The following is a 16,881-nucleotide window of genomic DNA, read 5'->3' as shown; positions in this document are numbered from 1 at the left end:
AAAGACCAGGTGTACCGCCAGAATCCAGAAACAATTGAAGAGCTGAAGCAGTACATCTCATCTGCATGTGAAGCCATTCCGCCAGACACGTTGTCAAAGGTTTCGGGTAATTTCATTCAGAGACTACGCCATATTATTACTACGCATGGTGGATATGTGGAAAATATCGTACTATAGAGTTTCCCAGACCGCAGCGCCATCTGTTGTTGAAAATTGTAACTACTGTAATTTCGAAAGTTATTCTGGCTGAAAATGTACTGTTGTCCCAAGCATATTGCAACAAACGGTGTATTTCTATCGCTGCTCGTTTAGTTTTTATTGCCGTTTCAAATATACCGGTCATTTTTGAAACACCCTGTAGATGTTAAAATTAGCAAGTACTAACATATTTGTTACGACTCTGGCGTGTTATCATTTACAACAATGACGCCAACCTCTGCACCGATGTACCCCTACAAAATTTGCATAAAGTACAGAAATATGTCACATCATGAATACAAGAATTGTTAAGGCGGGTCCACACTGAGCGCGCCGCGCCGCGCTGCGCAAAACGGCCTTGCGCGGCTTTGCGCGCTCAGTGTGGACGGCGAACCGCGCTGCGCCGCGTCGTGCCGTGCCAGCGCCGCGCAGTTTTCCGGCTGTTGTCGGTACATCAAAGGAAGTGGCGCGTCTGCGCGCGCTCAGTTTGGACGGGGCTTCAGCTCGCTCCATCTTCACACCGTGCGCGCGCTCCAACTGGAACACAGTGCGCGCCTCGGAGCTGCGCGGCGGGTCGTGGACGGCGCACTCCCCTCTGTTACAGCTGTGCGCGGGATGCAGCAGCACGGCGCAGCACGGCGCGGCGCGGCAGGCTTAGTGTGGACCCGCCTTTACAGGAAAACATTGGCGACACTCTGAAGTAATATTTGATTTTATTAAAACTAAATATTACATCAGACTTGGCCACTGTTTCTATGTTTCGATACAGTGTATCGATACCTGGAACTGTTTCAGTGTTTCGGAACGGCTATGGTTCACTGTTTCGAAACAGTGGTGTTTCATTCCGCCCCTGTCTCGGATCTCAAGCCAGACACAGAAACTGTATCGTTGTTTCAAAATAAGACTGCTCCAGTCCACCTGCGCCTGGAACGGACTAATTGTATCGAAACAGTGATGTTTCATTCCGCTCTGTGTCGGACGAGATTCGGGCTCGGCACAGGTACTGAAACACAACATACCACTTCATGAAACACTTTCAAGAGTGTCGAAATCTTTAGACAAGCAATAGCATGAAGCTTAAGACATCCGAAAATAAAGCTTCGTTTCTAACTGACTGTCCTACTCCGAAATGGCGTTACATCTGCTTTATAAACACTAACCAAACAATAAAACAATGCATACTATTCACATTGAAAATAATAAATATGTGAAAATCAATCAGTTAAATTACACTTTTTTTACAACATACGCTTCTCTGTTCATGTACAGTAATCATATTAAAAAACGCAAGTAAGCCTACAACATTTTAAATAAAAAAAGGCGTAGAGTGACAGTTATTAGACATGTACATAAATTTGATGTAGCTATAATTGCAAGCAATCTGTTTGACATATCACTGATAGTGTAATGGTAAACGGGAAGCATCGTAAATTTATAGTAACGGTTCGAAACACCTTGAAACACAAAATTTTTTTTCTGTTATATTTTGTTATTTATTCAAATTATTTGGCGTTATTTGTGAGTCTATAGTCACTGTGTCTATTATCCACAATGATTCCCTTTGTGTGCATGGAAATTAGCAGGATGGGTATATTAGCCATACTAATGAAGAACCTCCAGTTCCGTTCGTGGTGCTTCTTCTGTCTTCAGCGAAGGCTTTCCTCAGCCGATTGAAAAGTATGAAAGTCACATGAAACAAAAGCAGCGCATTTGCTGCAGGAAATACGAAACTGCCAAGACGCCTAAGTGATAGTTTCATACTTTCTGCGATATGATTAGCGCAGTGATAGTTTCATACTTTCTGCGATATGATTAGCGCTCTCGCACCACATTTGTGTTTATATGGACATACTTGTACAGTAGACATTCAAGATGATAAAATGTGTAGGTTTATTAGATTACAAAACACAAACTGTTTCACTGTTTCGAAACACCGTATCGAAACATTATATTGTACTGTTTCATTTGTTTCGAAACATTTACGTGTTTCAGTTTGCCCATCTCTATATTACATGAAAAAGATCGGCACATTTTTGTCGATGCCCACTTAACGGAAATTGACTGAGTCTCCTTAATACTGCATTGACATTAAAGTCAGCAAAAGTTAACTGCAAATTACATACGGCTCTATGCGCGGAAGTTTGCGTGTTGGTTTTTTTTTTTTTTGACTTGTAGTCCGGGGTGATATGTTACAATACAGCATCAACGGTCCATTGCGGTCTTAGTGTCTTTTAATATAAAAGCATCATGTCGGGCAAATTAACTGCGAGAAGTACCACAACTGAGTCACGGACGTAAATAGATTTTCAGTTGTGAAGTAGCCAGAATAACACTAACTCCTGCTTTTCAAAAAAAAATACAACACCAACACATAAAAAGAACAATCGCAGTGTGAGTTTGAAGGTCACTTTTGTACCTGTCTTCTTGAACAACTCGGAAACGTATCGCAGTACAGAATTTAACTGCATCAAATTTACTACAAAAGGGTGCTGGCAAACAGTTCACGTTTAGCAAGCGAGAGGACATTGGATTTTGCACGTGGTTTTTCGAATTTCAGATGTAGGGTCCGCTAATTCAGGGCTTCAGAGTAAGCCCCAACATCTGCAGTATTCCACATATGTGGAAACTATGTTCATTAGTCTTTCCTCAGAGAAACTTCTCTCGCATAGTACATCTGCCACATGTATCCTGTTGAGCCCATACCTTATATACAGGGTGAACGTTAATAACAATGACAAACTGCAGGGACGGATTCCTCACTAGAAATGTAGGAAAAAAGTTGCTATGAACATGTGCCAGGAAATGCATCGTTACCACAGTAGATGGTTTCCATGAATTCCTCTGAAAACGTGCCATGTGTTCCTGCTGTGTCGCAGTGATAATGATAGTTGTGGTTGTCATGCAGCATATACATAGTCTCAAAAGGGCTTACACCATGCTGGTAGCTATTTGCCTGGAGCTTGTACTAGGGTTCCGCCCAAATTCCTGGTGTACGCACAGTCCGCTGCCCCCTGCAGGTTACTTCGTCTGGTTCAAATGGCACTGAGCACTATAGGACTTAACTTCTGAGGTCATCAGTCCCCTAGAACATAGAACTACTTAAACCTAACTAACCTAAGGACATCACACACATCCATGCCCGAGGCAGGATTCGAACCTGCGACTGCAGCGGTCCCGCGGTTCCAGACTGAAGCACCTAGAACCGCTCGGCCACTCCGGCCGGCACTTCTTCTTAAAGGACCCATTATCGTACAAACGTCCAAAGAGGGATTCAAATGTTTTGTGATGGGGTTGGTGTCTGTGAGGGTACTTGAGCTCGTATAGACATACTGCCTTTCCAAACGTTTATTTCTGTTTGGCGATACACAAACACGATTTCGGCTTGTTAACGACATCAATACCGAACCATTCTACTGCTTACAGTACTCTGCATCAATCACTCAGCCTGCAACACACAAGGAACACACGGGACTTGGTCAGAGGAACTTCCATTCGTCAGCGCCATCTATCGTGGCAACGATGCATTTCTGACAACATGTTCACAGGACATTTTTTCCTCCATTTCCCGTCAGGAATCCGTCCTTGCAGTTTAATTAGTCCCATTCAGACGTGAGAGCCCATATTTACTGACATTTTTTTGCTTCTAGTAACTTGCGCTTTCGACTATATACATTTACGACACTGACTGACTGATTATTACACCCTGTGCAGGAAATGTATTTTTTTTTGTGCAACTGTAGTAACATCACCTGCTATTCTTATTCTGAAATAATTTAGCCATTAGTAGTTTACAAAACTGATGATGGAGAATCTATGCCAACAATGTTAGCATCAATATTCCATACGTTTTTATCATACAGTCATCACGTCATAGTACAAATGGATAATGTAATGTAAACAATGTCATTGCGAAACTGAAAAAGTAATATTGATGATTTGTTATGCAGATGATGATTCCCTCAGCACACGCATCACAAACCGTTGATTTAGCCTAGGCAGTGCTGTCAACGAATTATAAGTTATTTCTGTAACGATCATGCTCAAATTTCGCTTCATTCCACTACAATGTTAACTATAACTATGTAATAGCTCAAAAACAAATTACCGATTATGTACTCGAATAAGTTAAAAAAGGAATTAAACTATAAACAGGTGTATTCCATACCATTCTAGCTAGTCGTTTGACGATCAGCGACACCAAAGACGACAGTGAAGCATTTGAGGATTGTTGATCATTCGCAAGGTCCTTGTTAACACCAAAATTGTAGTTTGGTACGACAGGCAGTGTCGACTTTCTGCGGAATTTGAACTTGAAAGTTATAAGGTAGTCATTCGCAAGTAGTTAAAATAGTAACGTTTTGCTGACGTTGTAGTAGCTGAATTAAATTCTAGGACATTCTGGGATAACATTGAGAGATTGTTATTTGTTTAACACATTAGATTCAAGTACATTTAAATTGTCTAATTTCTAGCCCTTAGTAAAGAAGGAATGTTTGGGAAAACTGACTGCTAGAATGCTAATAAATCTTGTATTTTCTGGGAATAGATATATATTGCAAATTTTTTTTCATCACAATATTTTGTTACATTTAGCTGTCTTCACGACTTACATTTAATAAAATGCAATATTTAGTTAAATTATTTATCACATTTTTTTTATTTTTAGACTGTAATAAACGTGTAACGTACGCGCAAATCGTTGATAATTTCAATTCTATTTTTGGTTTACTTTCCTATGACTACAGTTCTTCGTCAGACGATTCCAGACCTGTTCGTCGTTGTTGGAGAGCTGATACACCCATTTCCCATACTTGAGGATTTGTTTGTACGTAACTGGGTACGAAATGCAAAAATGGTGTTTTGCATTTCTAGTAGTATTCTTAACAAGTCAGTTTGTGTTCCAGCGCTTAGCGTAGTAGGTTTTTTAGTTTCAAAGTACGTTGTCGTGGATAAAGTCCATTCAACATCTACATTCTCCTGTGGCCAGACTATCATCACATTTGCTAGTTTGGCAATATTCGAGAAACGTACTGTTCATCAAATGTTTTTATTTCACCTAATACATTCCAGAAATCGACGCTATTCTTGGAGCGTAACGTCTCTTTTTCTGTATCAGAAAAGTACAACTTTAGTTTGTTTAACTCTTTGATGGGTTCGTGTTTATCGATCTTCCTTTCATACTTATCTGCAGGTTCTGTTATATCAGACAGTTTGTCCGTATCTGTAGTAAGGGCAATTTTTCCATTCACAAATAACAATTTCTTATAAAAATTGTTTTTACTGGAAAACTCTTGTAGGCATAACTCACACATTTTTGGTAAAATTTCACACAAAAATCCGGAATTGCTCCTTGGCCGTTCACTACAGCCTTTCAGTGTTTCCGTAGTTCGTTACCCAACATTAACTTCTACAGTACCGACCAACACTTTAGGGTCATACAAGTTTGATTTGTCTAACTTGTCGTCCTTGGTGAGGAAGGGAAGCCTGATAAAACTGACTGCCAGAATTCTAATAAAAATGCTACTCTCTGGATACAATTACTGCATAAGCATTTTGATTGAAACATCGTACTGAACTGATTAATTATTGTCAGTAAGTGGTTCCAAAAATGAAGGTATGCTTTTATGGAGGAATTTTGAAGTTCAGAAAAAAATAATGTTCCCGGCAGAATTCTTACCCTCGAATTCTGCCTCCCTAAACATGTCAACAATAACGTTCCATTGTAGCAGTACACGATTAAGGCAATTTTAAACTGCTAACCCACTTGATTTAATCTGCCTTAACATTTTTTAGAGGAGAAGAATGCATGAACCTCGGGAATTCTTTTAATATAGTCGGGAGTTTCGCAGAGCTAGAAAAATACCTCTACATATTTAGTGTCAGATCTTAGACGTAGCAAGGGATTTCTTGTTAACCAGCTACGGCAACTAAATGTGCTGATTGATAAACGCTTCACAATTATCTCAGAGTTTTCAAGTAAGAGGTGGGTCTCGAATGATTCATTCCTGCCTAACATAACATGGGCATTATTAACGCAAAACCCAAAAACATTATCCACAGATAACTCAAACCCGTCCATACGGTTTTTAAAAAGTTTATACTGACCCCTAGCGTTAGCCTTATTTATGCCTATGAGAATTAGATCAAAAAGTTGTTTTTGACTTCAGAATTGTGTGTTATCTCACTAACATACACGATATTCCTGATACCTCAACTCCCATCTACATGGATGGAAAATGCGTTATTTCTTGGATCATTACGTAACTCGTAATTAATATTTCCGAAGAGTACATTATTAACAGTACTTGTGCATTTTGTGCGACTCTGGCTTACTGTTTTTGCAACTTCTGTACCCTTAAAACTGGATTTAGCTCTCTCCTGTACATGCTGCACTAAACTGAAACTGAAATCATGAGCCACAGCATGAATCAGCTACTGTAGCAGCCTTTTGCTCTTTCTCTGGTTTAAATATCTGAAAACGAAAATAATAATATATTGTAACCGTGAGCTCCTGCTACATTGCCCTAGATAATAATCATGTGTTCTGTATTCCTACGAAAATTCTTGCATCACCACTTGCTCCTCAAAGTTAAAATTCATAAAATACAACGTTAAAGATCATAGTGTAATAGTAATAATATCCGTTACCATTGTGTAACTCGTATGAATTAAAAAAAATCTTTTTCTTACATGAGAAATTCGTCTTGCATGGACCGTAGCTCTCTCGTTCGTTCTGTGTTTCCGGCTTCGAAAGTGGTTCACTTGGTGACTTTCTTTGGCACTTATCACTATATTAGACAAAAAGTTTTTTTTTGCTTTCGTGGTGCCATCACTAAATGGTTGTGAATGCTTTTTAAAACTACCTTCATTTAACCGTTTCGTAGAAGATAATTGCTTCCTCAATTTTTTCTCATCTCGCGTAAGCTCATCCCTATTTTTCGTTCCTTCTTTGGTGTCGAACAGCCAGTTTTAAACTTCAACGGTACTATATCCAAATGGCTCACGTCCGATTCGCACGACGTGTTGTAATGAACTGACTTAATGAGATATTATTGTCGTCCCGTGTGCCAATTTCTACTGTGCAGTTGCTGTTACTGTTACCGATTGCCAGATGTCGGCGGCATCTTACAATGTGCGTGATATTGTAGCATGACATGAGTATGTCCAATATAGTCAGATCTACTTTGCGTCACGTGAGTGTAGGGGAGTCGAAACAAGTCGTGACCCATGACGTCACAGCAATTTGAGAATTTTTTATACTTGTAATTCATTTCTGAATTTTATTGTTTATTTGCAGGAATTTAATTATGTACAACATTTAATAGGTAATGAGATTTCATGAGATAGATATAAATATGTTTTGACACAGCAATTCACTTTCTTGCATTATGCATGATATGTTTTCTCTTTGTAAGAAAAAAAAATTCCTGTTGCTCGAGTGGCGATCAAGTAGTAGTCGAGTGCGGATCTTCTATACATTTCATCAATGGGCACAGAATTGTTAATTTACAGCCCGGAGTTGATTTAAAAATTATTCTAGGGAACCACGGCCCGACTTTGGTGCAAGCAAATCGCGCGCGAATTCTCAAATATCGGCGCGGAGTTTAAGATACGCGGCTGGATATCGGGCTTTATAGTCTAGTGTAGGATTCAGTAACATTAACCGCAAGTTACTGACATTACCTTGATATTAATTGTCAAAGACTTACATGAGTGACATAGTAATCGTCTTCATGCTTAAAGCAAGCGAGAAGTGATTTACTGTCGGGATACGACAAATATTAATCATTGCATAGTCAGCTGGTTGATATTTTACTTAGCAACTCACAAACGGACAGTGATAGAATTACTGAAATAATCTTTTAAGTATCCATGACCACTACACACACATCAGAAACTAATTACTCTAACTGTGAGTGACTTGTGGAATGGATGAGTTTTTTTTTTTAATTTCCACTAACTGGTATTAATAAACTTTAGAGGTTGAAACTTCATCAGTGTTGTCGCGGTCATTCAGTTTAGTAGGACGATAGATAGTACTAGCTACGGTACTATTTATACACTCCTGGAAATGGAAAAAAGAACACATTGACACCGGTGTGTCAGACCCACCATACTTGCTCCGGACACTGCGAGAGGGCTATACAAGCAATGATCACACGCACGGCACAGCGGACACACCAGGAACCGCGGTGTTGGCCGTCGAATGGCGCTAGCTGCGCAGCATTTGTGCACCGCCGCCGTCAGTGTCAGCCAGTTTGCCGTAGCATACGGAGCTCCATCGCAGTCTTTAACACTGGTAGCATGCCGCGACAGCGTGGACGTGAACCGTATGTGCAGTTGACGGACTTTGAGCGAGGGCGTATAGTGGGCATGCGGGAGGCCGGGTGGACGTACCGCCGAATTGCTCAACACGTGGGGCGTGAGGTCTCCACAGTACATCGATGTTGACGCCAGTGGTCGGCGGAAGGTGCACGTGCCCGTCGAACTGGGACCGGACCGCAGCGACACACGGACGCACGCCAAGACCGTAGGATCCTACGCAGTGCCGTAGGGGACCGCACCGCCACTTCCCAGCAAATTAGGGACACTATTGCTCCTGGGGTATCGGCGAGGACCATTCGCAACCGTCTCCATGAAGCTGGGCTACTGTCCCGCACACCGTTAGGCCGTCTTCCGCTCACGCCCCTACATCGTGCAGCCCGCCTCCAGTGGTGTCGCGACAGGCGTGAATGGAGGGACGAATGGAGACGTGTCGTCTTCAGCGATGAGAGTCGCTTCTGCCTTGGTGCCAATGATGGTCGTATGCGTGTTTGGCGCCGTGCAGGTGAGCGCTACAATCAGGACTGCATACGACCGAGGCACACAGGGCCAACACCCGGCATCATGATGTGGGGAGCGATCTCCTACACTGGCCGTACACCACTGGTGATCGTCGAGGGGACACTGAATAGTGCACGGTACATCCAAACCGTCATCGAACCCATCGTTCTACCATTCCTAGACCGGCAAGGGAACTTGCTGTTCCAACAGGACAATGCACGTCCGCATGTATCCCGTGCCACCCAACGTGCTCTAGAAGGTGTAAGTCAACTACCCTGGCCAGCAAGATCTCCGGATCTGTCCCCCATTGAGCATGTTTGTGACTGGATGAAGCGTCGTCTCACGCGGTCTGCACGTCCAGCACGAACGCTGGTCCAACTGAGGCGCCAGGTGGAAATGGCATGGCAAGCCGTTCCACAGGACTACATCCAGCATCTCTACGATTGTCTCCATGGGAGAATAGCAGCCTGCATTGCTGCGAAAGGTGGATATACACTGTACTAGTGCCGACATTGTGCATGCTCTGTTGCCTGTGTCTATGTTCCTGTGGTTCCGTCAGTGTGATCATGTGATGTATCTGACCCCAGGAATGTGTCAATAAAGTTTCCCCTTCCTGGGACAATGAATTCACGGTGTTCTTATTTCAGTTTCCAGGAGTGTAGTTTTAAAAGAAAAGAGAACACATTCCTGTTTTTCTTTTGAGAAATGTTCGAACTTCAGTCATCATTCTTCTCAAACCTGAGGCACGAGTGACGCTCCCTCACAGCACTGCGATATCGTGAACCACCACACACATGTGCCCCCTTTTCACTACATTTCTGCACTGGAAACCCTGAAGTATAGCCGCGGTACGAAGAAGGAAGAAAGAAGTGGAAAGATCAGCGAAAGAAATGGAGAAAAGTATGAAAGCTTGCAGACTGAACTGTACGCAGCATGCACAGTAAATACTAAATTTATAATATATTCTGATTACAATTATTTTGTGATTCGCAGATGGCAGCGGTGGGGGGCGGAGTTGACCAGCTCGTATGCAACGTGTCACCTGCTCGTGCGATCGACAGTTACACGTGCACCAAAAAAGAAACAAGTCATGTACTTAACGACTGCGTCCACGTCTTTGTAGGCAGTAGCGAGGGCAGTGGCGGGGTTCGATGCTTCTGTAGGTACGGTGATGCGTAAGATAGCGTAAGCACACGTTACAGGCGAATAAAAGAAACAGGACAAGCATTCAGTCACACACGTGACGCAAAGTAAAAGATTATCTACATAAGCGGACATAATTGTAAGGTGTGCGTACAACAGAACTCTTGGTAGCATTCTATAGCACTAACAGATGCGCGACAGTTATATCTGATTCAATTCGACTGTTGTCTGTCTGGTCACTATAACTGCTGTAAGAATTTAATGAAATAACACATTGTTCGATGTTATTTTTCACTACACATTCATTCTTCCACGATGATTATTATTAATTTCTTCGTGTATCATACAACATTATGCCATTATGATCACGAAGTTTGGTTTACAGCATCCTTGGTCAGTCTTCTCACTTCTGCCAGAGCGCATTTTTTGCAATCCCCTTGCCGCATAACCCTTACCTTGATTGCATACAACTTAAATGGGACTTGAAGTGGCAGTGATCTGATGGCCGTCTGAGGACCGTACCGCAATCCCTTTTTGTCGGTTCATCTGTAAAATGTGGACGTAAAGGCGGTTTATGCTGAGCCACGAGACCCACTGATTCGTCCTTTCTGCAATCGTTTGGTACGGCAGTGTTGTTTTGTTGTAGTCAGTCGATAATGGCTTGTTTTTCGGAAGTTACTGTATGAGTCTTGTCAAGGACAGCTAGATGATTCTATTATTATTGAACGTTTACTCAAGTTTTTAATGGCTCTTTGATGTCAACAAGTACTACAAAATGATTCTCAGATTACCGTACAGTATGCTTTCAGCTGAGACAAACTACAGTATCGTTTTAGTACATGGATCAACAACTTAAACCAAGGTACAATGATTTTCAGAAATTATCAGTTTCTTACTTTCAAGCCCTTATCTTACTACACTCACGAATGGGTTATAATAATTAAAATGGTGGACACTAATTTTATGACTGCGTTACTACCGAGAACATAATTTTCATAGAGAAATACAACAAACAAACTTAAAAAGAGTTTGAATGTTTATTTCAATTAACAACCTTTTCATTACGAGTCCAAATCTTTACTTTTGCGCTAATTTGTGAAGCAAACACTTTCGTTTTATTTAATCTTGTTACAGTACACCGTAACTGTAATCTCAACAGAGACTGAGGATGTGATTAATCTGATAAATTTCATGAGAAACAGAAATAGGAAACTCAAATGATTTCCTCATAGTGCGTGGGGACAACGTACTTCTGTGATACGGCACTTCGACCCTTAAAAGAAATTTCAGGGTGATATTTGCATTGAGTATGCAGTAACATATGACTTACAGTTCCGTGAACGTACAGTATCAAGCGGCCTCATTTTTTACTGCAATCTCTCCGAATTGTCAGTTTTTTAATTTAGATGCATCTTAATATGAGATGTGAAAGATTCGAAGCATTTAGTCAAACAATTTATGATCATTTGATAAAGATTTCTCAGCGAATCTAGCGTTCCTTTCCCTTTCCCATCCTCACTCCTTTACGGCCAGCATCGACTGGTCATCTACCAACCGCTGTAGACAGCCCCACTTCGCAAAAAAGACAGCACAGCAAGTTTTTAGTGCTCATGTAACAGCTGTGTTAGGCTGACGCCTGGTCCCTACGAGTCGACTCAGTGAAATGTCAAAGCAATGATTTTAATCAAAATTATTCAAATGTGTGTGAAATCTTATGGAACTTATCTGCTAAGGTCATCAGTCCCTAAGCTTACACACTTCTTAACCTAAATTATCGTAAGGACAAACACACACACCCATGCCCGAAGGAGGACTCGAACCTCTGCCGGTACCAGCCGCACAGTCCTTGACTGCAGCGCCATAGACCACTCGGCTAATTCCGTGCGACTGATTTTAATCGGAATGTATGTAACCTACTAACGTTTTACACATACACTCCTGGAAATTGAAATAAGAACACCGTGAATTCATTGTCCCAGGAAGGGGAAACTTTATTGACACATTCCTGGGGTCAGATACATCACATGATCACACTGACAGAACCACAGGCACATAGACACAGGCAACAGAGCATGCACAATGTCGGCACTAGTACAGTGTATATCCACCTTTCGCAGCAATGCAGGCTGCTATTCTCCCATGGAGACGATCGTAGAGATGCTGGATGTAGTCCTGTGGAACGGCTTGCCATGCCATTTCCACCTGGCGCCTCAGTTGGACCAGCGTTCGTGCTGGACGTGCAGACCGCGTGAGACGACGCTTCATCCAGTCCCAAACATGCTCAATGGGGGACAGATCCGGAGATCTTGTTGGCCAGGGTAGTTGACTTACACCTTCTAGAGCACGTTGGGTGGCACGGCATACATGCGGACGTGCATTGTCCTGTTGGAACAGCAAGTTCCCTTGCCGGTCTAGGAATGGTAGAACGATGGGTTCGATGACGATTTGGATGTACTGTGCACTATTCAGTGCCCCTCGACGATCACCAGTGGTGTACGGCCAGTGTAGGAGATCGCTCCCCACACCATGATGCCGGGTGTTGGCCCTGTGTGCCTCGGTCGTATGCAGTCCTGATTGTGGCGCTCACCTGCACGGCGCCAAACACGCATAAGACCATCATTGGCACCAAGGCAGAAGCGACTCTCATCGCTGAAGACGACACGTCTCCATTCGTCCCTCCATTCACGCCTGTCGCGACACCACTGGAGGCGGGCTGCACGATGTTGGGGCGTGAGCGGAAGACGGCCTAACGGTGTGCGGGACCGTAGCCCAGCTTCATGGAGACGGTTGCGAATGGTCCTCGCCGATACCCCAGGAGCAACAGTGTCCCTAATTTGCTGGGAAGTGGCGGTGCGGTCCCCTACGGCACTGCGTAGGATCCTACGGTCTTGGCGTGCATCCGTGCGTCGCTGCGGTCCGGTCCCAGGTCGACGGGCACGTGCACCTTCCGCCGACCACTGGCGACAACATCGATGTACTGTGGAGACCTCACGCCCCACGTGTTGAGCAATTCGGCGGTACGTCCACCCGGCCTCCCGCATGCCCACTATACGCCCTCGCTCAAAGTCCGTCAACTGCACATACGGTTCACGTCCACGCTGTCGCGGCATGCTACCAGTGTTAAAGACTGCGATGGAGCTCCGTATGCCACGGCAAACTGGCTGACACTGACGGCGGCGGTGCACAAATGCTGCGCAGCTAGCGCCATTCGACGGCCAACACCGCGGTTCCTGGTGTGTCCGCTGTGCCGTGCGTGTGATCATTGCTTGTACAGCCCTCTCGCAGTGTCCGGAGCAAGTATGGTGGGTCTGACACACCGGTGTCAATGTGTTCTTTTTTCCATTTCCAGGAGTGTAATTAATACTGATTTAAATATTTTTGGTACTTCCGAATATAAGTTAACGAGGGTTTTAAGTTCAGAGAGAGGAAGTTGAACAATTTTGGAAACATGTCCAGGGACGCGAAGTTAATAACACTCTTCTGCACTTACCCGAAATCCGTTGCCGATGGCAACACTTCACACACATATGGTCATAATCAAGTGCGCACCCACTTCAATACTAAGCAAATAAACGAAGTTCGATTCGGACTAGGAGTTAACTTTCAGTATCTAACGGCGTCTCGATGAATTATTTGTACAGAAAGTTCCTAAGTATTGCCTGCGAGAGATAAATAAAATCTACGTTGTAACTGATGCACCTGCTACTGCCTCTTGCTCCAGGATAACAGTTACGAACATCAGAAATAAATAAAATTAAATGTAGATTGTCAGTTAATATTCAAAAGATCATTAAACAGAAACTAAAATTCAAGGAATATAAGAATCATCCAGGACCTTGAAGGTGTCACTCTAACAAATTTACAAAAATTGCGAATCCCTTAGGGTGTACGGTATGTTCGGTCAAGCAGCAGCAACCAGCTGCAACAAAAGTTGCAACAGAAAAGTAACCCATTTTGTGACTTTTACGAGTTCCTAACCATAATTGCATTATTTTATCTGTCTGCTTTGATTTTTTAGTTACTTGAGTTTCTGCGTGTTAATTAAATATCTAATAGATACTGTTCTCTGGTTTTTCTTTTCGTCGGAAACTAAACCGGTTTTGTGACATTTCACAAGTTCCTAATAAGGAAGCGAATTATTTAGTCTCACCTGAGTACTTCAGCAGTTCGGGTTTTGGATCTCTGCATTTTAATCTTTTTGTTAGAGACAGTTCTTACGTTTTTGTGTGTGAAATCTTATGGGACTTCACTGCTAAGGTCATCAGTCCCTAATCTTACACACTAATTAACCTAAATTATCCTAAGGACAAACACACGTACCCATGCCCGAGGGAGGACTCTCCTACGTTTTTGTCAGGGTCTATAGCAGAATTACGCAGCACGTGTCGATAGTCCGTTTGTCTGAGTAGTGTAGTTTTCCACAGTCTTTAGTGCGGATAGGACCTGTGATTATTGTCTGTGGATGCGAGCCGTGTTGGTGACACTTCGGTCTCAGCTTGAGCTTGTGATGGCTTCGGTTACACAGTTCGAAGCTGCACTGGATGGGCTTAACTTCTGTTGGCCGGCCTTGGGAACCAACGGATGGAAATATCGGAGTCTCCTATGGGTCCTCACCGGTGGCCAGCCAAGTTACTGCTCGCGCTGAGTTTGACCCCTCACCCATGGACGAGTGGGAGATCGCCTTGGGGCGTGGCAGGCGGTGAAAAACTTACCAGGCGGCCGCACGTAAAGCCTCCCCGGCTAGTCTGACGAACAGTTTCTTTATGGTGTCTGTGGCTGACGCTATCGCTTAGCCAGATGCAGTTGCCTTTCCTGTTTCAGAGGAAACTTCTCAGACAGAAAGATCGGGCCCTTCGCAGAGGGTTGGATTACTGGTATTTGGAGTTCTAATGCTAGGAGCGTTATGGGGCCCCTTAGGAGGATGGCTGCTAAGGAGGGGAAGAAAACCTACGTGCACTCCGTGTGCACACGGAGTGGAGTCATTCCAGGCGTGGAACGGGTCCTTCCAGATGCCATGAAGAGCATGGAGTGCAGCCAACTGCAGGTGGTGGCTCAGGTTGGTATCAAAGGTGTGTGTCGCTTTTGATTGAAAGAGATTCTTTCTGGTTTCGAACGGCTAACAGATGTGGTAACATTGCCAGTCTTGCTTGCGAGATGAAAGCAGAGCTCACAATTTGTGCAACAGTCGACAGGACCGAGTGCGGGCCTCTCGTACATAGCCGAGTGGAGGGTCTGAATCAGAGGCTCAGACGGTTCTGCGACCGTGTAGGCAGCTGATTCCTCGATTTGCACCATAGTGTGGTTGACTTTGAGCTCCAAGCGCTAATAGAAACACTGACGCTCAAATCGTCATAGGCACTGATACCTGACTAAAGCCGGAGATAGGTTCAGCGGAAATTTTAGCGAACAACTTAACGGTGTTCCGCTAGGATAGCCTAAGCACAGGTGGCGGAAGCGCGCTTGTTACTCTTAGAAGTAGCTTACGCTGTAGCGAAATTGAAGTAAGCATGTCCTTTGTGTTAGTATGGGTGGAGGCTGAGCGTTAATCACGCTGCTAGCGCCCACGAGGTGGCGCAACTTGCTTTCACTTGTCATCGTAACTAGTTGTCACTAGTGTAGCTCATCGTCTGTTCTTGTAGTAAGCTGTACCTGTGCTGTAATTCTTGCAGTTTTTCCCGCAGGACCTAATATATAGTTCCTGCTATCTGACTTGAGCGTTTTAGTTAATAATGTGTTCTTATAATTTTAACGTCATGTTAGTCACGCAAGTACCTTTTTAATTCAATATACTTCATTTCACTGAAGTAAGGTACCGGTAAATTTAGATGTTTATACTTTCTGAAGAAGATACCCCAGATAGTACTGGAACCAGATCCAGGCTAATTATAGTAAATTTGATGAAATCTATTCACTAATTACATCTCTTACCTTTTTATAGGAATTACCTCACATTTGTTCATGTATAAAGAGAGTTGTCATTCATTGCGCAGAAGATTAGGATTTTTTTCCTCTACTTCCTGCAGTTCCTTACGTTAGTCCACAGCCAATACTTTCCCGTATACAAATGTGTCTGTCCTGAAGAATCTTATAGTACTGAGGATTCTTCTTGACAGACGTTTTATATATTGAAACAATGAGAGGTGCTATTGCGAGTCTTAGGAACACACCCAGTATTCCTGTCATTGTTGTTGAAAATTTGCAGGATAACGTTGTGGGTCCTGTCACTGAAACGTTTCTTGAGTCTTTCACATGTTGCGAGATGATCATAACGTGGTTAGCGGCTGATGTTGTGGTGTATATTGGCTTTTCAGAAATCCCGGAATATGGAAAACGTCTGTTCGCCTGTATCAACGGTCTGCAAGACGTATATTAATTAAGCAAGCTGCGATTCACAAGGGTGGTTTTTCCTGAAATTTTAGTGAGAAGTTTGTCTTTCTACAGGAAAGACGTAATGTTTCAGCTAAGAATATTGCCTAGGATATTGCAACAGAAATATGTATGCGATGTTGGTCTGAAATTCTGTGTGTCCGATCACGCGGAGCTGCTGTGTGCTAGTAATTCTCGATAATTATGAAGCAGACAAGAGTATAATTCTGCTTTTTATTCCGTGTATAATTCAACACAGAAGCTGGTGTATGGTCGCTTTAAGTTCTGCTCGTTATGTTTCATGGCCGGTGGTGCTAATACACGAAGTGTTTCAAAGTCTTTCCATTAAAC

This window comes from Schistocerca cancellata, chromosome 1, assembly GCF_023864275.1.
Source record: "Schistocerca cancellata isolate TAMUIC-IGC-003103 chromosome 1, iqSchCanc2.1, whole genome shotgun sequence".
NCBI lineage: Eukaryota > Metazoa > Arthropoda > Insecta > Orthoptera > Acrididae > Schistocerca > Schistocerca cancellata.
This window is presented reverse-complemented; position numbering follows the sequence as displayed.